Source organism: Armigeres subalbatus, chromosome 3, assembly GCF_024139115.2.
Source record: "Armigeres subalbatus isolate Guangzhou_Male chromosome 3, GZ_Asu_2, whole genome shotgun sequence".
Lineage (NCBI taxonomy): Eukaryota > Metazoa > Arthropoda > Insecta > Diptera > Culicidae > Armigeres > Armigeres subalbatus.
In genome coordinates, this window is record NC_085141.1 from 272282574 (window position 1) to 272297500 (window position 14927).

Below are 14927 nucleotides of genomic sequence, written 5' to 3' on the forward strand. Positions count from 1 at the left end.
GGGGGTCAGTTGTTCTGATCTTGATGCAGCATTCAATGTGTTGGTCAAACACTCAGAAAGGCACAAACAGACTCACAAAGGTAGACACAATCTACCTTTGTGAATAAGAACTAAGAATCCTAAGAACGACGCATAGCACGAGCGGAGAGAAAAGGAGCTTTGATTGATGGTCATTCGCCGGGGTGTGACCCCCATCATCGCGCCGCCGCTTTCCATCTTCCGGAACAACATGGTCAAATAACAATAAACAGCCGGCCACGCGAGGAGCATAAAGAGAAATACGGTTCCTTCCATATACCGTCAAAAACGTTCTGACGAGGAGTAGCAGCTTATGTGGCGTTTGGTGATAAAGTAGAGTGATAAAAAAGTGTAAGTCGGCCCGTTTCGATGGAACTGGCCCGTATGGTGACTGACTGGGAACTGGAGAGGGAAAATATGTGCAAGTGTGTTGACAAAAAAGTGAACGTTGTTTATTCAGGCGATTCAGTGTTTGGACGTTTATGGGGCAAACAAATGATGGGTGATGGCATATTATTCAATCTTTTGTGGACTGAATGAGTGATATTTGTGTAAATAATGTGAGGTCCCCTGGTAACTATTGGCAGAAGTCTGATTTAAATATGTTTAATTGATCGTTTTTTAACGCAAATATGTATTACAACAATGTTTATTAAAATTCATGTTGATTGGTGTGTAATATTGACAGCAAAGTGAATCGGGCTAATGTTGGAAAAATTCAAGAGAAGTTTTGGTGTTGAATTATATTATTGGAAGAAGGGGTCACCAGCGTTGATTTTGTCTGCAATGGCACACCATATGTGAACATTTTTGACTTGTGCAAATAAAATGTGCAGTAGTGAATATGTAACAAGAGTTGGAATATGGAGTGTGTTCTTGAGTTAGCGCACACTGAAGTGTGGCACATGAACAGCTTTTGAATTTCGGAAGATTTTTTTTTGCATTTAACGGAAAGTTCTTTTAAATTTTCACAAGAAATTCTTCAAATTCTCAATGCAAAATTTAGTTAAATTTCGCAGAGAGATTCTTACGATTAGTATCATAATGGCGTAATTGAATTGATAGATTTCTCTACGTCGTTGATGTCTTCTACAGAGCCGTAGTGTGGACGCTCTTGGAAAAATCTTTGATAGCCGCCTCTTACTCACTAAAAAAATACATGATCAGTATTTTATATTTAATGGACAACCGATACTACAGCCAAAGCGTCGATACACTTATGCCTGACGTATTGTAGAGCTTCATAATCGTTGGTCTTGGACGATGTTCCTCCAGTTTCCCCGAACGTTCAGGTTCCCAAGGTCCGATTCCACCGCGTGCAGCCAGCGTGTTTGTGGCCTTCCACGAAGTCGCCGGCCTCTATCTGGTTCTCTGTTGAATATTGCTTTCGCTATTATTTTTTCCGACATTCGCACTAAGTGACCAGCCCACTGAAGTCTGTCGTATTTTATACGATTTACAATATTTGCTTCTTTGTATACTTGATACAGCTCATGATTCATGCGTCTGCGCACACACTATTTTCTAGTTTCCCTCCGAGTATTGTACGCAACACCTTTCGCTTGAAAACCCCGGAAGCTCTCCGGTCGCCTCATTTCAAAGCGCACAAGCCCAAGTCCTGGTGTTAGGTGGGACGCTAAACAGCCCTGACACGACTGCCCTCCGACGAGACAGGAAGTTTGCGCAGGCCCAATAAGCCGCCTTTAAAAACAACCATTACGAACGACATAGAAGATAATACGACTCGATACAATCGGCAACGACCTAGGCGACGAATAAAGGATCACGATTGGAAGCTTGGAACATGGAACTGCAAGTCGCTAGGCTTCGCATGTTGCGACAGGATAATCTACGACGAATTACATCGCCGCAACTTCGACGTCGTAGCGATGCAGGAAATCTGCTGGACAGGACAGAAAGTGTGGAAAAGCGGGCATCGTGCGGCTACCTTCTACCAAAGCTGTGGCACCACCAACGAGCTGGGAACCGGCTTCATAGTGCTGGGAAAGATGCGCCAACGCGTGATTGGGTGGCAGCCAATCAACGCAAGGATGTGCAAGCTGAGTATAAAAGTCCGGTTCTTCAACTATAGCATCATCAACGTGCAGAAGACCCGACGACGAGAAAGAAGCGTTCTGTGCACAGCTGGAGCAGACATACGATGGATGCCCTCTGCGGGTCGTCAAAATCGTCATCGGTGACATGAACGCTCAGGTAGGAAGGGAGGAAATTTATAGACCGGTAATTGGACCGGATAGTATGCATACCGTATCGAACGACAACGGCCAACGATGCATAAACTTTGCAGCCTCCCGCGGAATGATAGTCCGAAGCACTTTCTTCCCCCGCAAAAATATCCACAAGGCCACATGGAAATCACCAAATCAAGTAACGGAAAACCAAATCGACCACGTTCTAATCGACGGCAAATTCTTCTCCGACATCACGAACGTATTGAATTCGACCACTACCTCGTTGCAGTATGTCTGCGCTCAAAACTCTCGACGGTGTACAACATGCGTTGGAGTCGTCCGCCGCGGCTAAACATTGGGCAGCTACAAGACGGTAGACTAGCCCAAGACTACGCGCAGCAGCTGGAAGTGGCACTCCCAACGGAAGAGCAGCTAGGCGCAGCATCTCTTGAAGATGGCTGGAGAGATATTCGATCCGCCATTGGAAGCACCGCAATCGCTGCACTAGGCACGGTGGCTCCGGATCAGAGGAACGACTGGTATGACGGCGAATGTGAGCAGTTGGTTGAGGAGAAGAATACAGCATGGGCGAGATTGCTGCAACACCGCACAAGGGCCAGCGAGGCACGATTCAAACGGGCGCGGAACAGACAAAACTCGATTTTCCGGAGGAAAAGCGCCAGCAGGAAGACCGTGAAGAGACGGAGCAACTGTACCGCGCTAATAACACACGAAAGTTCTATGAGAAGTTAAACCGTTCACGTAAGGGCCACTTGCCACAGCCTGATATGTGCAAGGACATAAACGGGAACCTTCTTACGAACGAGCGTGAGGTGATTCAAAGGTGGCGGCAGCACTACGAAGAACATCTGAATGGCGATGTGGCAGACGAAGATGGCGGTATGGTGATGGACCTGGGAGAACGCGCGCCGGCTCCGGATCTCCAGGAAATCCAAGAGGAGATTGGCCGGCTGAAGAACACCAAAGCCCCTGGGGTTGACCAACTACCAGGAGAGCTATTTAAACACGGTGGTGAGGCACTGGCTAGAGCGCTGCACTGGGTCATTACCAAGATTTGGGAGGAGGAAGTTTTGGCGCAGGAGTGGATGGAAGGTGTCGCGTGTCCTATCTACAAAAGGGCGATAAGCTAGATTGTAGCAACTACCGCGCAATCACATTGCTGAACGCCGCCTACAAGGTACTCTCCCAAATTGTATGCCGTCGACTAGCACCAACTGCAAGGGAGTTCGTGGGGCAGTACCAGGCGGGTTTTATGGGCGAACGCTCCACCACGGACCAGGTATTCGCCATTCGCCAAGTACTGCAGAAATGCCGCGAATACAACGTGCCCACACATCATTTATTCATCGACTTCGAATCGACATCGAATCGATCGGGACCAGCTATGGCAGATAGTGCACGAACACGGTTTTCCGGATAAACTGACACGGTTGATCAAAGCGACGATGGATCGGGTGATGTGCGTAGCTCAAGTTTCAGGGGCATTCTCGATTCCCTTCGAAGCCCGCAGAGGGTTACGGCAAGGTGATGATCTTTCGTGTCTGCTATTCAACATCACTTTGGAAGGGGTAATACGAAGAGCAGGGATTAACACGAGTGGTACAATTTTCAATAAATCCGTCCAGCTATTTGGCTCTGCCGACGACATAGATATTATGGCACGTAACTTTGAGAAGATGGAGGAAGCCTACATCAGACTGAAGAGGGAAGCTAAGCGGATCGGACTAGCCATCAACACGTCGTAGACGAAGTACATGATAGGAAGAGGCTCAAGAGAAGACAATGTGAGTCACCCACCGCGAGTTTGCATCGGTGGTGACGAAATCGAGGTGGTAGAAGAAATTGTGTATTTGGGCTCACTGATGACTTCTGAAAATGATACCAGCAGAGAAATTCGGAGACGTATCGTGGCAGGAAATCGTACGTACTTTGGACTCGGCAAGACGCTCCGATCGAATAGAGTTCGCCGCCGTACCAAACTAACAATCTACAAAACGCTTATTAGACCGGTAGCCCTCTACGGACACGAGACATGGACGATGCTCGTGGAGGACCAACGCGTACCATCTATGGTGGGGTGCAGATGGTGGACGGTACGTAGAGGAGGCAAATGAACCACGAGTTGCATGAGCTGCTGGGAGAACCATCCATCGTTCACCCCGCGAAAATCGGAAGACTGCGGTGGGCCGGGCACGTAGAATGTCGGATAGTAACATTGTTAAAATAATTCTCGACAACGATCCGACGGGCACAAGAAGGCGAGCAATCGACCATTGCATTTCGGAGTTATAGAAAAAACATTGTTTTTTCTCCATTTTTCCCAAGCGTCCCCTTTCGAAGGCTGCTGCAATGCATTTAAATCTTCTTTAAGTTAATGTATTGTAAAAGCTTTAGGATTTCCAATTCCTGGAATTTCTGAGAATATTCGAATATCTTAATTCCTCCATTTACTTCGGAAATAAATTTAAAAAGATATGCTTCCAGAAAGTTTCCTTTAAAATTTCTTTGAGAATTCTTCCGGAAAGTTCGTTGGAAATTCTTTAATCCAAGGGAGGCCTCAAATGAAAAAAAAAATCAAATTTTTTTAAATCAATTTTTATAGGAGTTTTGAAGAATTTCGTTGAGGGTTTTGCGCAGGAAATTCAAAAAAAAATTGAAGGCATTTCCATATGGAACCTGAATGGATTTAAAAAAATAATTTCCGAAGGATCTGCTAAGGATTTTGAAGGTATTTCTAAAAGACTTTCAAAAAAATCCTGAAAGAATTTCAAGAGGAACCCATTAAATTTTTTTTCGAAGGAACGGAGGAATTCTCCAAGGAATTTACGAAGAAATTTCAAATAGATTTTCAGAAGAAATGCCTACTGGTATTTTTTAAGTTATTCCTGGACTTCTCCTGGAATTCTTTTGGAACTTTTCCGAGCAAATTTTTCGAAATTTCTTCCAAAAATTACTTTGGATTTTTTTCTACGTATTCCTTCGGAATTTTTTTAGGAAAACCTTGCGAAGTTCGTTAAGGTATTCTTCGAAAATTCCTTCAGAAATTCTTCTAAGAACACTTTTGGAATTCTTTGCAAAATTATGGGACGTTATTCTGGGTTATTCCTCAAGAATTCCTAAACAAGTTCCTGGAGGAATATCCGAAGAAATTCTTGAAAGAATTTTCAAAGCAACTCCTGAAGAAACTTCCGACAGTCTTAGATTTCACGTCTTTGGACAGTCCGTTAAGACTTCGTTCTTTTCTTCGTTCTTTTTACTTCTTCCTTTGGAATTGCTTCGTAAAATCCTTCAAGAATTCTCTCGCATTTACGTTTGGAATTCCTTAGGATATACTTTTCAATACAATCCAGTAAATACTTTGGTAACTTTTGGAAGAAATTCTTTAACATTTCCTTCAGGAAGTTCTTCAGAAATTCATTAAAAACTCATTTTGAAATTTCTTTGGAAATTTCATTGAAAATTTCTTTGAAAATTGCTTTTGGAATGCATTCGGAAATTCTGTTTGTATTTCTTTTGAAAATGTCTGTAGAAATTTCTTCAAAATATCCCTAAAAATTTCTTTCTGATTTTTCTTTGGTATTCCTTCGGTTCCCCAAGACATTAATTCAGGAATTTGAAACTGACTCGGTCTCACTACAAGGTGGATTATTCAGGGTCGGATGAATTGGCACACTCCTTTCACGTCCATTCGCGAAGTCGAAGCAAATTCTGCTCTTCCCTCCTATGGGAAATCCCATTGCTATCTGTCAGAGTTTGAGTGAAACATGGCCGCCATCCCCTCCTCTCTGTTGCTCTACTGTAAAAACCCATAAAGAACTGTCATTGTTTGTGTGAAGAATTTTGCTTCGACTTCGCGAATTCTCTCTCTCAATGAAACGTTCATTCATGTAGGGAACAGTGGAAAACGAAATGTCTGCCCAGCGAGGTTACGTCATCCTGAATGAACATAAATCTAAAGTCTAACACTCAGAAACAACTCAAAAGCCTGAAGGAAAATTAACTTTCATGGAACACACTGAGGACGAGGCTTGATGGCTTCTTTGCAAGCCCGGAAAAGCGAAAATACAATAAATAAACTTTTAACCTTATTGTTCAGGGAATGCGCACTTGTCAAGAATAGTCGAACACGAATTTCAATTTAACTTATGGCTAATTTTAATGTACTTTTCTGGTCCTACACGCAAAAAAAGTGTTCATGAATTCGTGAGCTAACGAGTTCACGGTGTATTTTTTCGGGAACAACAGCCACGGATTCGGGAATACAGTCACGTTTTCTGGAACGTTCTGGAAAACGTGACTTATGTTTCCGAATCCATGAATTAAAGCACGGTGTATTTCTGCTGGCTCACGAATTCGGGAACGCTTTTTTTTGCGTGTACACTATGCTAGCATCGTCATGCTCGGGATCCGGATCCTCGGTGATTCCGTTGAACAGCAAGTGGCCACTGCTTAATGCTGCGGGACTGGCGGCGACGGGCCGCGTCGGCATCTTGAAGAGCTTGATGATGGGGAACAAACGGCCACCGGCCGCTTTCGGTTGAGCATGACGATGACCGTGAGCTGTCGGAGATGGACCGCGTCGTTATGTTGGACAGCTTGCTACATCGGCGGAATGGCCGATTCAAGATAGCGGGTATGGCTTGGGAAGCGTTCTGAACAATACACGTTTTCAGACAATATGTCTTCTGTCGCTGTGCTTCTGCCGGCGTTTGTGGGAGATTCCGGATGGCAGTTTCGCTCGGAATGAGGTCCTCGAGCTAGGTAACATAACCTTGAAATCAGCGCGCGTGAGGATTAGGCCTCTTGGATTGCCACCAAGAGCCTGTCGTGGATGTAGCTTGTAATCAAAAGAAAAAGGCTCATTTGTGGACCTGCCAAGTGGTATTATTACACCTATCGTGTGACAGTCGGATTTTGTTATCACTTTCTGACTAAACTAAGTTTAATTACCTTTTTCTTGGACATAACTTTCACAGTAGTGTTTTCTTAGTTTTTAGACGGCATAAATGTATAATAGGCTATAAGAAACATTACAATTATAATTTAGGTTAGGTTATTTTACGTTTACAATTAACTTCTCTAACCGTACTATCCAGCTTTCCACGCTCGGTAATGGCGGCTTATCGGTGTGCAAAAATCAATTGGTCACTGGCGTTCCTGGGTGAGGGGAAGGGAAAAAAGGCCTTTTCGACAGTGAGTTTTCCTCCAGCTAGTGTCAAACAGTACAGCGACCGATTGATTTTTACACACCGACAAGCCGCCATTACCTAGCGTGGAAAGCTGGATAGTTTTGTAGTTTGTTTTGCCGTACTATTTTCACCGTACTATTAGTATTAAGGACACAATTTCCACTTAGAATAAGGTACAAAGCTTTTAAAACACACAATTTTGTGACAATTTTTAACAATTAATACACGACGCGCACTACGATTTCCTCGGAGGTTACGACAGAAAAGAGAATCTTCATTGCCTTTGGCTGAGGTATTTATTATAAAACGAGTGTTAAGATGGAGCTCAAACGTCGTCCAAAATACGAAGTTTGACATTTCATATTTCTCCGACCTTTGTATGTATGTTCTGATCAAAACTAGTAGTGACCTCTGTTTGTCAAATCTTTTTGGACATTTTCATTTGTTTCGCTATTTGTGTCACCGTTTGCATGAACGTGCATTGATATGGAACGGATGGAAATGGTGTATGAATTATCTACTTGTCAAAACAAGTGAGCGATTGCGCTCTCATTGAATGCTGTCGGTTTGGATGGATAGGGTGGGACAAGAAAGAAAATCTTGCGGTGGAGCCGCAAGTCAATCACATGAAACCGGACGGTTACAAATTCCCTCGGATAGTCCCTTAGGAATCTTTTCTAAAATTCTTTTAAAAATTCATTCGAAAATTCTTTTGGGAATTCGGAAACTATTTCATTCTTTTATAAATTTCCGAATGATTTTCTGTAGGAATATTATATGGTTTTACTAAAAGAATTTCCTTAAAAAAACTGAATGGGTTTTTAAAAAAAAACCTCTATGAATTTCCGTAGAAATTCTCATAGGATTTTACGATGAAATTTCTAATGAAGTTTTCAAAGAAATGCCTTTAAGAGTTTCCAAAAAAAATCTAGTTTCCTCCAGAAATTTCTTCAGGAACTCCTCCAAGAGCTTTGTTGGCATATTCAACCGAATTTCGGGAATAATATTCCATGTAGTTGGTCATCGGCACCATGGTCATTGTCATACTCAGCCAGTGTTCATTTTCAGTTATGTTGATCTATTGAGATTTGTGCATACGCGGATAGACTAAAATAAAAACTCCCCTGAAAAATAAGAAATTGTCAATAAAGAAATGAGGGTATAAGCAACAGGCAAATATAAAATTTCCCTAAACATTGCAAAAACATTTAAGAATTTTCCACAAAATAAAAATAAAGCACTTTAAAATGCAAAAATTGCATTTGTAAAACAAGAATTTTCCATAAAGGAATCAAAATGTTCCATAGACAAAATTCAAAATTTCCCTAAATAAATCAATATTAGCAATAAACAATTACAAAGTTTTCCACAATTTTTTTTTTTCAGAAAAAAAAATCAATGAAGAGCAATTAAAAATATGAAGTTTTCATAAATAAATATGAAAAAGCAATAAAACTGATAATTTTCCATAGATGACCCCTTTTAAAAGCGTTTATTGTCAATGGAAAATTTAATCAATTTTATTGCCTTTGTTTATTTTTATGGAAAATATCTCTTTTTTTTATTGATCTTTATTAATTTTTTTTTCTGTTGAATGTTTTTAATTTTTTGTGAAAAAAACGTTTACTTCGTAAAAAAAATTGTTATTGTTTATTGCTAATATTAATTTAGTTTAGGATATTTTGAATTAATTTCTATGGACCATTTTCATTTTTTTTAATGGCAATTTTTTTTTATAATTGCAATTTTTGCTTTTAAAAATGCTAATTTATTTTTGTTTGTGGATTTTTGTTACTGTTTATGGAAATTTGGCATTGTTTAGGGAAATTTTATATTTTCCTTTCCTATTTCTCATGGAAAATTTATAATTTTTTATGTAAATTTTAGTTTGCTGCCCTGCATAAACTATGTATGTCCTTTCCGAATTCAGGGGTCAGAGCAGGTGAGCGAAGTGGCACTACAAATTATTCAAACAAACTAGATATGCAGCCGCCCAAACATTGCCCAATTGTATATGAATTCAAATAATATTAGTTAGAATTTTTCTGAAATTTAGATAGGGGAAATGACGGCTTTGGCAGGTTTTGTTCTATTATTGTCAGGGGGGTTTTCTATAAGCAATTATGCTCAAATGTGGCCTAAACATGCTTTCCCCCTATATTAAGAAAAAACCCGACTGAATTGTATCAAAATAATAAATTGGAAATAACTTTTGAAAAAAGTGGTTAACAAATTAGTCTTATTACATCGAAATCTAATTCACGAAAAGAGTAAAGGTTAAGAGGGTGCCTAGGACTGAAAATCTTTTTAATAAAGACAAAAAAATAAAGCAGGATTTATGGATAAAATTTGATTCATCAATATCAGGGAATAATAAAACAATTTCAATTCAAATAACATTTTACAATCAAGTACTGATTAGTGTCACCGGCAATTGATTATTTCAGGGCTGGTAGCGACCGAAGCCACTCAAAATAGTGACTTTAGTGACCAAAGCTTAGCTTAGCTTAGCTTAGCTTAGACTGACTGTACATATCAATGGTTGCTACTCCGTGATTGATCAGAACTGGTGCAAATTGCACTACGATCCAAGTGAATAGTGGTTGGGATTTACCAACTATTCTCGAAGTGCACGTTTCAGCAGCTCGAAAATGTTGATCAATAACGGCGCCGGCCAAGTCCTTACAGTCAGTTGGGAAAGGTGAGTGTGTGGTAATTGTTGCTACTAGAGACCGAGAATACCTCTGCATCTCCACAATTACCACGGGAAGGAAGTAGTGTTAGTTGGGTGGGGTAATCAGTAACATAGATCGGGATTCACCATGGAAAGTGATGTGACCTATGCAACCTACACAGCAGTATCAGCATTTCCTTAACTTGTTCAATTGTTCATTCTTCGCGAGAATAAACAATCAATCGCTCAAAGTGAGCGATTGTTCATTTGAATTTCGAATTAGGCGCCCGCGTCATCATTTTTTTAACGTAAGAAAAATAAAAAAGAAACGAGATTAAAATTGAAAATAATTGATAGTAATCGGAAAGCTAATGTCATTCAGCAACCCTTATTTTATCTCTATTTGAGGTTAAATAAGAATGTAAATTTACGTTCATTTTACATGTCGTTTATTTTGCATTACTTTCGCGCGCGCGTGTCTGTCACTTGCCTTGACCAGTATACCGTAATCAGGATCTCACTGGTATTAATCCTGATGTGCCGGTTGGCACTCGTGTTGGGCTTGTGCGCTTTGAGCGGCACACGGTCGCTTCCCAGTCTACATAAAATCGCACATGGTGCAATACAGGATGCTAAATTGGAGACGATATATAAATGTGGAGAAGTACTCCTATTGCCTGCACTTCAGCATCCTACACGACACCATATACGTTCATGTGTTGACTGGGTTTGATAGGGCCTGCTTATAGACACATGCAGCTTTCTGTAGAGGTTTAACAGAGCCCACTGTCAAACCCCACCACATCCTAGACAGGCCCCCTAACTCGCAGTGGCCATGGGGAGGGGTCGTCAAGCCCTTGGACATAGTCCCTGCTGCTCCCCTGACTTTAGTGACCAAAGCTGACGAAAAAAGGGACCAAATAGTGACTTTTAGTTACAGAAAAAGTGACCAAATAGTGACTTCCAATTTCAATTGCAGGTACGATGAGACGAAATCAAGCGTTTTTGGGTCGAAGGAGAATTTTTTTTTTGTTATTTGTGGCGGAAAACATCTTTCACTCGCCACTCTTTTCTCTTAGAACGAGCTCAGAAGAAAAATGAAAATCGTACTCGGTAACTTTTATCTACTCAGTGACTAAGTAAAATTATTGCCCTCTCTTTTAACTCCACGGAAATTTTACTCAATATCAGTAAAAATCAGGACAACTTAAAACTATGCCCAGTCTGCAAGCAAATCAAATTTTTACGCCACTGGAAGTGATCGAAATTTGGTTATCAATCTTAACACCTGTTTTTCTTTCCTTAAAATTATTTCTCGGCGAATATCTGCGTGAATGAGCATTCTCTTCTCGTGAGAATAAGTGAAAATTACGATCATTGGATTAGCTGCCTACTTAAGAAAGATGCAGAGAACTCTAACGATTTGTCATAGGTGCCACGGATGTTTTTGGAATTTTTAGTGCGACAGGAACAACAGTAGGATCGTTTCGGCAGAAAACGATACAAAAATTATGAAGATTCATGTACAACGAGCTTGGGATTGAACGCTCGACCTTTTGCTTGTAATGAGGACCATGCTCTCTGAATTTTTAAATATTTTTACTCCAAAATACGCAGATTTTCCGAATTGAGGTGCGTATTCATGAACGATTTTTGCTATGGAATTCGACAGCGCATGCAATCTTCAAAATTGGGGAGACTTGATCGCCTTTCTATGATATCTACTCAATAAATATTTGTTTAGAGCAAACCCTTCATTACATCTGTCAAAATCTACAAAAAAGCCGCTTGAGAACAAATTATATTTTCTTGAATTTTTTAGCTAAATGTTTATATGAATGCCTAATGAGAGATAAAGTTTCCTCAAATTGAGGCAACAACTCAAAATTTAAATATCCTGAAGTTGTGGTGGAATGATGGCATTTTTATCAGTGAAGATCATTTAGCATATTTATGGATTTGTGCTGTGAAAAAATGATAGCATTTGTAACATATGCACTTTGGTTGATTTTGTAAATCGTTTGTTAATCCTCCCCACAAACTCAATCATTTCCAGCGTACCACAGATAAGCAAGATAGTAAAACCTGTTTTACTGTTGTGGAGTGTTACAAATATGCGATCATGGGCAGTTTAGTTCTTGGTAAAACAGGGGAGAATCAAGTCCTCTCACCTTCCCCTACTGCATAAAGTTTGAGTCAAAAAAATCTCTAAATCGACAGGTCCCCTGCTTGCATGACTGTATACCAATTTATAAACTGTGACGTAAAACACTTTCAATTAGCTACTGGTGAAATGCCAATAGGAGCAGCGAGTTAAATGGCTGGTGATGTTTCAGAGTGATCATTTTTCCAAGATCCGTAATTTCATTTCCGCCATAAACAAAACAGCTTCCGATGGATAAAGCTTTATAAAAAAATCTTAGTCAATAGTTTCAAAATAGTTGAAAATAGTGACTTTTTGCGAGAAAAAGTGACTTTAGTGACTTGAGGTCGAAAAAAGAGACTTTTTAGTGACTAGCCCGAAAAAAGTGACCAAGTCACTAAAAAGTGACCCGCTACCAGGCCTGTTATTTAATGTGCTGTTTCATTATCGGCAAACGTAGAATATTTCCATTTTAATCCACTAAAGTCGATTTTTATACAGGCGATTCGTACTGTGTGAATCAAAACCGCGTAATTCCAAAAATCCATGTTCAAATTTATTTTTTATCCATTCATTTTATATTCACGCCGATAAAAGCAAAAGGCGCGCCGCCGCCAATGATATGACCGGCGAACAGGTCCACTCCAAATATGTTCATCAAAATAAATGTATCTTACATAGTTTTTCTGGTTGTAAAATATACTTAAAATGGCTTATATTACGTAACGCACACTAAGATCAACCCCTCTTTTTATCAAATACTAGCAGACCCGACGAACTACGTTTCGCCTAAAATTTATTTAGCAGATAGCTTAGTTCTCGAGTTATGCAGAAATTTCTGTTTAATTTGTATGGGAGCTCCCCTTTCCAAAGGATGGAGGGGTCTCGAACCATCTTAAGAACCTTGCCCGGCCCCAAAACCCTCTGCATACAAATTATCACGCCGATCGGTTCAGTAGTTTCAGAGTCTATAAGGTTCAGACAGACAGAAATTCATTTTTATGTAAATAGATTATGAAAAACATCACAAAAAAACTGAATTCTTCATATTGTTTGCACGCCAATGGCTATGCGAATTTATTAGCTGAATACCAGCCTTTCTTCTCTGTATCTGCATACAACGGTTTCCACGGTGCAACCCGCTATCCGCACTTCGAAGAAGAATCAAAACAAAAACACTGCCCAGCATAAGAACGCAAGGACTACCAGCATAGACGTTCCAATGCACAGGAAATCAGAAAAAAAAACCTCCTCTCAAAGAGCATCAACATTCTCCGAAAAACCACTGCTTGAGATTCGAGCAACTGCTTCATGTTGCCGTTCGCCGTATCGCGTCACATCGCACAGCATAGGCAGCATGTCACGCGCTCCGATCGCATCGCTTATGCTCACCCGAAATCGCCTCCCATCGCATCGGGTCGTCCTTTCTTCGAGAGCATCGCGCGCGACGCAGCGACCCATCGAGTGCGTCCATCGAGCCGTAATCGTGTGGCTCTTCAGTAGTGTGTCTGCCATCGGGCAAAGCGCGCGCGTTCTCTGGTCTGGGGGAGTGAATGTCTCTGCGCTTGGTCGCGTAAGGATTGCGAAAAAATCACGTATTCAGACCGTCGTGTTGACAGACGGAAGGATACGTAAATTTTGCTCCGCGTAGAAATCGATACACTTGGGGAGCTGGGTGTGGAAAATTTTCTTAGCCTGTGTCTTTGTTGGAGAGTCTACGGGCGAACAGAGATGAAAATTTTTGATGCGAATGAATACGCGAATGTTCGTCGATGCTGCTACTTGAAGCAACGGAAGAACGTGATGAAGTGACCGAATAGCTACAGAGTTGCAGCTGAGGAAGGCAGTGATTTGTTGATAGTGATTCTGGTAAACATGCACGTGGAATGTGAGCCGTGAACGTGTTCGGTTTCCGTGCCAGACTTGCTTGTTAGCATCGTTGAAGAGTATTCCATTCGCGGGCGAGGAGGGAAGGTGGCTTTTAAGTGATCACCGGCAGTGAATAACAAACAGTGCAGAACGGTGAAAATGAGGTCCGTCAAGTGAATTATGTGAATGGGCAGTTGATCGTTTGCCGGGGAATCGAATGTTATTCTAGAAGCGGGTGCATGTGAAACGAGTGACCAACCTCAGAGTGCACATAAAAAGCTAATCGCTTAGTGGAAATTGAATTTTATTACCGGACCCCATCCTGTAGTGAATGTGTGCCAACAGCGGAAGAAGCGAAGAGAACCCACAAAACATGTCGCATTGTTGTTGGGCGAAGAATAAATGCTGCGTGGGCAGAAGAGGTGTCGGAGTATGAATGAAATCTATTCAGAAGAAGAGGGCACAGTGCCAGTGAGTGGCGTAATAGGCATTTTCGGGCTATTGTTATGCTAATACGATGTTTAACAAATTTCACGCGCTGCAATAAAGTTTTAGTGGCCGCTCGGATTTGTCGGGCCCAGTGGGAAGAAAGTTTGAATCGAATCGATTGTTCATCTCCGCTCAAGTGTTTTTTTTTTCTGAACAGAAAACACGAACAAAGGCAGAAATGATGAACGGAAATTGAAGATGCAGAACTAGACAGAGTGGGGCAGTACCGGCAAATGTAAGTGAGTTGTTTATCAAAATATTAAATCTCGCAACTGAAACATATATTCACAACACCCTCTCGAGCCTCAGGCTCTTGAGGCGACGGCGACGAC

General features: G+C 41.1%; 1 protein-coding gene across 3 annotated transcripts in view; it reads left to right on the forward strand.

Moving 5' to 3' along the window:
- The first annotated feature begins 13751 nt into the window (after positions 1-13751).
- Positions 13752-14927, forward strand: part of LOC134224344 (leucine-rich repeat neuronal protein 2-like) — a 474531-nt gene continuing 473355 nt past the window's right edge. For 2 of the 3 annotated variants that reach the window (XM_062703671.1, XM_062703674.1), the window contains exon 1: positions 13752-14830. The gene's annotated coding sequence lies outside the window, so the exon portion shown is untranslated. Of the gene's footprint in view, positions 14835-14927 lie in introns of all 3 variants that reach the window. The other variant, XM_062703672.1, reaches the window with a different exon arrangement.